Here is a 7,019-nt window from a genome sequence, read left to right on the forward strand (position 1 = left end):
CAGAAAGTGTGAGATTCTGTAAGTTGGGATGTCTATGTAGGGAGGACGTAGGCATGACAATAGAATATGTGGGACTGAAAGAGGAACATTCGGAAACCGCGAATGTTCCAATGAAGGATAGTTATACTTTCGTTGATTTACTGGCAAAAATTGCAGTGCGTGTTGGAGAGTTTGAAGGGGAAGGTGCTAGAGGGTGGGATAAAGAATGAGGTTGGGGAGGTGGTGTTCTATCAGGTGGGGTGTCGGGAGGTAGAGGGTCTGGGGAAGAGGGTACTTGTGACATGAGGGTTTCACGTGTGTATCCAGGAGGGAGTGGAAGGGATAGAGGGGATAGTGGGAGGGTTAATATAGGTGGGGCTGGAGTCAGGGGGAATGGGTTTTATTGGGATGGGGTAGGAGGATTGGGTGTAGGGAGAATATGAGTAGGAGGAGGATGGATATCGGCAGTCACTTTGAGTATGGAGGGAGCGGGAGTTGTAGAATTTGAAGGTGGATGAGTATTAGTTTGGGACTCGATTATGTAGTTCTGGATATCTTCAAGAGTTTCTGTAATGGAGTTGGTTGGGGAGTTTTGTGAGATAAAGGTTTTCTTGTGAGAGGGGGAAGAGAAGTCTAGTGTCTGAAGAATAGGGGCAAAGGAAGGTGGAGGTGATTGTGAGGTAGGGGAAGAGGGGGTGGAACGTTTATTCTGTCTGCTGCGGGTAGTGCGGGGAGGGAGAGGGGATGGTGTTGGGGCTGTAGTAGAGATTGGGGTGTCTAGATTTGGGATGGCAAAAGAATTTGATTGGGTAGAGATTGGAGTGTCTGGGTTTAGGATGGCAAAATAATTTGACTGGGGAAGGTAGGAGGTAGAAGAGGGGAAGTTAGATGGAGGGGGGTTGGGTTTAGGAGAGGGTGTAGGAGCTTGGGAGGTAGGGGGATTGGCAGAGTGAGCGACATTACTGGAGTAGGGGGTAAGAGAAAAGCCTCGTCGACGTGCTTCCTGTCTGGCTTCACGTAGAGTGAGTCCAAGTCTGAATCTGAGAGTTGCTACCTCAGACTCAAATTTGTAGGTGGGGCAGCCTCTATAAAATACATTATGGGGGCCACCACAGTTTGCACATGTGCGTGATTGTGCAGAGCAGTTTGATCGAGTATGGCCAGGTTGGGCACATAGCGGGCATCTGGCTGTGGAATGATAGTGTTTGGCTGGGTGTCCTAAACGCCAACAATTTTGGCACTGACGAGGAGGAGGTTGGTATGGTCGGACAGGTAGGGATTCCCCACCTATGTAAACATTAAAGGGAAGGTCATGTCTACGGAAAGTAATTTTGGCAATGTTGATGGATTTCTTACGATTTCCTCTGGGAGGAATGGAGTAGCATTGTACATATGTTGCATCATAATCTGTGAGACAAGCGAGTAAGTCCTCTCCACAATCTGACCATTCTTTGTCATAGATTGGGCAATCTGTTGGGGAGATAGAGACAGTTCTGGTGCAAGTATTGAGGGTTGGATGAGGTTCTGTAGGGATGGGATTACCACATAGATCAGTTAGTTTTGTTAATGCTATAGCTTGGTTTTCAGTTGTTACTGTGACGAGACGGGAGTGGTCGGGTCGGCTTCGGAAAGAGACTTTGCCTACTTGTTTTTGGAGGCATTGTTGGAAGAGGAGGGTGTTTTGAGAGTAGGGAGCTGTGGGAGGGATCACAAAAAATCGGTCCCATTTGGCTGGGCTAAATAGAGTATTTAGGTGGGGGTAGTAGAAGTGCGGGGACGTGTGGAGGAGGGAGTAGTGTTGAGGGGGGTAGTGTTATGGGAAGGTGGGCAGTAAGGTTGTAAGGTAGTAATAAGGGGAGATGGGGTGGTTGATGAAGGAGGTTGTGGGAGTAAAGATGTTGAAGTTGAGCATGTTGGGAGAGTAGAAATGTCTCCTGGGGGTTGGTTGTTGATTAGGGTTGATACTGTACTAGTATGCATTGATGATGGGGGAGTTGTTGCAGTGTTCGGAGGCGTGGTCAAAGGAGAGCTGGGATTGGGGCTATTTGATAAAAGGGCAAGCCTCATTGCCCCTAAGAGTGGGGTTACGTCTTCATTATTGGCCATGATAAGCCTGGAGTATGTTGGGGAAAAAAATAGTCCACCCCTCAGGGTCCCCTTGAGGGGTAAGGCCCAGGTATGGCAGGGGAATACCATGCCCATGGTTCCCTCAGGCCGTTCAGGACTGACATAAAGTCAGCCTTTCATCCTTTCAGCACGGCTCTCACACCTTAGGAGGTGGATAGTAGAAGGGATTGGTGAAGAAACTGAAACGAAAAGTATGAGTGGGAAAAAAGACTATGCAAAATTAGTTGAGTCGATGGCTGAGTCCCAAGGTTGAGGAGTTCCCCATCATTGGGTCTCAGTCTTCGTCTCCTAAGCCCCCCCACAACAACAACGGGCAAAGGATTGGGGGGGAACAAGGGAATAATGCCTTTTTAAATCATGATATGATCATTTTCTGGGATAAAGTTTTTTGAAGAGGGCTTAGTACACGTCATAGAGGGTTGAAATTTACTAAATATGCTAGAAGAGTTTCATTGTAACTGCCAATGAGAAATGCCCACAAAGAAAATAGATGAATAAAGATAACTAACTAACTCTTAGAAAATAAATTAAAATTAAATAAAGTAGAAATATCTCAGCCCCCCCCAAAAAATATAATGATTTTCACATATAAAACACACATCAGTACATACACTATTTTTTAAGATATATAAAACAAATGCAAAGATTTCACAGGGAGAGGGGGGATTAGCAGTTATGGGAGAAATTGTCCCGGAAAAAGCTTACCAAAAATGCATATGATGCTTGGTGAAAATCTGTGTGAATTAGAAAAAGCCATTCCCTCTTTTTTTGCCATCTAATTTCAAGGACAGCTTCCTGGTCAATTTTTTTTCTTTTGGATAAAAATATCCTCTGTCAATTTGGTTTTACTTACAAGAACTTGAAGAAATAAAAAAATATATATAGCAAGCAGTTGAAAATGGGCAGTTTTAGCTTTCATTTACTTAATTCCTATTTCTCAAGTCTTAAAGATTGGGAGGTTTGTCAATATAGGCTCCTAGTACTGAGTAAAGAAATTGATTTCTGCATAAAACATAGAAGGGAAATTTAACAATACATATAATCTATATGCTTTATTAAACAATTGATTCTTTCATTATATAAAATTAGCAAAATGCCAAAATCAGATTTTGTGATATATAACACCATCACCAAAGTTCACTCAAAGGAAAGATCTTAAAATACCTTGCAAACCATCACACTAGACCAAAATTCACTTGGAACAATGCAAATTACTTGAAATATGACAAACAATGTAGTTTATGTGTAAATTTGGCAACCTTCAGATAACTAATGTAGTTTATGTGTTCATGAGACATAGGAAATCTATGTAGATTTGGCAACCTTCAGATAACTAGATGAGCATGTTGTTAATTCATTCAATTTTCTATAAACTAAAAGAATGGGAGCAATATTGTAACATGTCTCCTTGACTAATACTTTCTGCAACTGGTAAGTTTCTACTTTTTAAAGCACAGCTATTGAAATTATCATTGCATTTTCCTGAAATACAAAATGTGTACTTTTACTTTGGTCTGTGTGATTCCACCAACATTTGGCTTTGTGTGATGCCTACAAGTGATGTGAATATATCTCTTTTAAAGATATTATCCACAAGAAAGATAAAACAATAATAATGATGATTAGGCTCACTGTCACTAATAACAGTAATAACAATATTATTGATACATACAAATTCAGCCAAAGAAATCAACAGATGTACCTAAATCAACAAAAGAGAAGAAATGCAACAGGATCTGTTTCTTCCACAAAGCAAAACATACCATTACCAAAAATATTGTCCAAAACAACCTCTTTTGAGCCATTACTATGAAAAAATCTTTTTCGTTAAATAAGCTATAACAGTAAGTCTAAAAATCATCCTATGGTTAACAAGAAGGCAGTTACTGTACCAACATGTAAATTGGAAATATTTTCTTAAAGAAAGATCCATCAACATAATACTTCCATCTGTATGGGTTTATCAACCAGATCTAGTGTCCTGCATTAATGTTCTATCTTAGGTATTTTGGGTATATATACACATTTTCTATAACAAAAACAATAACACCAATGACACAAATGTCAGGACAGATAAAACAAAATTTAAAACTCTGAATAATGAATACTGTGGGTATTTTCTTCATGTAGATACACCTAAACAGTCAACTTAATGAGATGTGTCAAAACACTTTTGATATCTTTACATAATGAGAGCAAAGTAAAAAAATACATTAAAAAAATAACAAGGTCTTAAGCAAAAATTTTGCCATACACACTTAAAGACTGAATAGTGTAAGAATACTTGATAACTCCAACAGAATTTTGCAAGATCAATAAGGTATAGTGAGAAGTAACAAATCTCTATCAAATAACAGAAATCTGGTATACATGTTGTGTAACTGGTTTTGTCATATCATATCCTTAAAGATTTCCATTGAGGTCTCTATCAAATTTTGGCATCATTCAGATGATTATTATATGGCAATGGCATTATCTCATAAATTCAGAAATCCTGAGAACCACAGATTTTTGTTGGGATTCCTTTATTACTATAGTAATCAAGACACAATAGAAAAAGATAATCATATCTTTTGTATGGATTGTATTTCAGCACAAATAAAGGAAACTGTCTAATCCAGAAATAAATTGAAATCTCTATGGGTGCTTTGATGTTAATTCTTAAAGCACGCTGTTTTTCATGAAATTTTCCTGAGAATACCAAGACTGATATGTTTTGATCTAAAAGATTATTTTCAACTAATTTACATAAAAGTTTGATATATTTACATTATGTTGAAAACTGTACATTGATTGATAAATGCTGATAAATATTGCCATCAGATATAAAGCTGTAAACTTAAACAACCACTGTTAATCCAATATATAAAAACAAATACTTTTTTAATCTCTATAATTCTCCTCTAATTTTTGCAAAAAAACAAAAATAGTGATTTGAAACTGCCATAATGTTAATTCAAATCTTAAACACTTTGGTGATAATAATTCTCAGAAATAATAATAACTGTAGGAGAAAAGTATGTACCAAAACCTTAAAAACTTTCAAACTTGTCTTAAAATTTCCATCATTTTCAAAAAAAAGACTAGCAGAAAGTATGGAGACTTATTCATACACCTTTCTTTATCTACCAATATCTCCACAAATTTTGAAAGATTGTCTTTACAATGAATTCATCCTATATTTGCACTTTCAAGATATTCTCATTACTGATGAAAAAACAATGGAAACATAACAAAACCCAATATAGTGTGTTGATTGTATTGATATATATATATATATATATATATATATATATATATATATATGTAAATATATACACATACATATGTACACACACACACACACACACACACACACACACACACACACACACACACACACACACACACACACACACACACACACACACACATATATATATCATCTTCATCAAGGGGCTAACAACAATGGGGGTTCATGGCTGCATCCACCCTTCACTGCTTCCAGCCACAAGGGTCCCTCATGACAAGTCTCTAGGCAGGCCCTTGGCCCATCTCTAACTCATCGAGCTGCCAAAGCAATGACTTCCTAGGTCGTCCCATGGGCCTCCTCCACCCAGGATTGTCTTTCAGAGAGAGACAGCCTGATTGGCAGGTTCATCCACAGGGAAATGAGCTAGATGCCTGTATAGTCTGAGTTGGTGATCCCGGATTATGCAAGCAACAGGTCTCATGCCAGTCTCACGGTGTAGCCGTCAGTTGGACACATGGTCCTACCAAATGTACCCCATGATCTGGGAAAGAGACTTGTTACAAAAGTCATCACTACAAGACTCCATAGAGCAAAAGAGACTTCCATAGAGCAAAACTGGCAGTATCAAGGCCTTGAAGACACATAGCTTGGTCCTTCTGCATAGGTACCAATGTCTCCAAATGCTCTTGTTGATCGAGTTCATGGCTCTTGCTGCTAGACCAATCCGTCTACTGACTTATTGGTCTGACGGCCCAGAGATATGGGCTACACTACCAAGGTATGCAAAGCTCTCTGTGACTTCAGTGTCCTCACCACAAGCATGGATCGACTGAAATGGTTCCCCTAACAGGCCCCCATAGTCCTGAATCTTGGTCTTGGTTCAGGAGACTTCTAGCCCAAGGGCTTCGCCCCATTGCTAAATGCATCAAGAGCCGTCACCAGTGATTCCTGAGACTCAGATAGGATAGCAACATCATTGGCAAAGTCAAGGTCAGAGACCTTGATATTGCCCAGTGTTGCTCCACACTGACTTTGGATAGTAGCTCTGCCCATTATCCAGTCCATGCAGCTGCTGAAAAGTGTTGGTGCAAGGACACAACCTTGCCTCACCTCTGAATTAACAGGGAAGAAGTTCGGAAGGCCCCCACCACACGTTATAGCATTATCAGTACTGGTATATAGGCTTGCTATTAGGCCAATAATCTGTGTTGGAATTCCCCTAAGTCTCACAATCTCCCATAGCGATTCTTGATGCATTGAGTCGAACACCTTCTTGAGGTCAATGTAGGCTGCAAGCAACCCACGACTGAACTCACAATGATGTTCCACAATTACTCAAAGCGCTAGGATATGGTCTATTGTTGACTTGCTAGGAGTGAATCCAGACTGCTCCAGTCTCTGGTGCCTTAGTAGGTGGTCACTGATCCGTTTCAGAAGAATGTGGGCAAAAATCTTGCCTGGTATTCTGAGCAGTGTAATGCCTTGGTAGTTGCTACAGTCCCAACAATCCCCCCCCACCCCCTCCCAGAGAAGGATGACCATGCCCCTCAAAAGGTCAGGGGGAATAGAACCAGATTGCCAGATGGCAGTTAAGATTGCATGCAAGCTCATGCCATAGGTTTACCCCCAGCCTTTAGTAGTTCAGCAGGGATATCACATATGCTTGAGGCTTTTACACTCT

This window comes from Penaeus chinensis, chromosome 36, assembly GCF_019202785.1.
Source record: "Penaeus chinensis breed Huanghai No. 1 chromosome 36, ASM1920278v2, whole genome shotgun sequence".
NCBI lineage: Eukaryota > Metazoa > Arthropoda > Malacostraca > Decapoda > Penaeidae > Penaeus > Penaeus chinensis.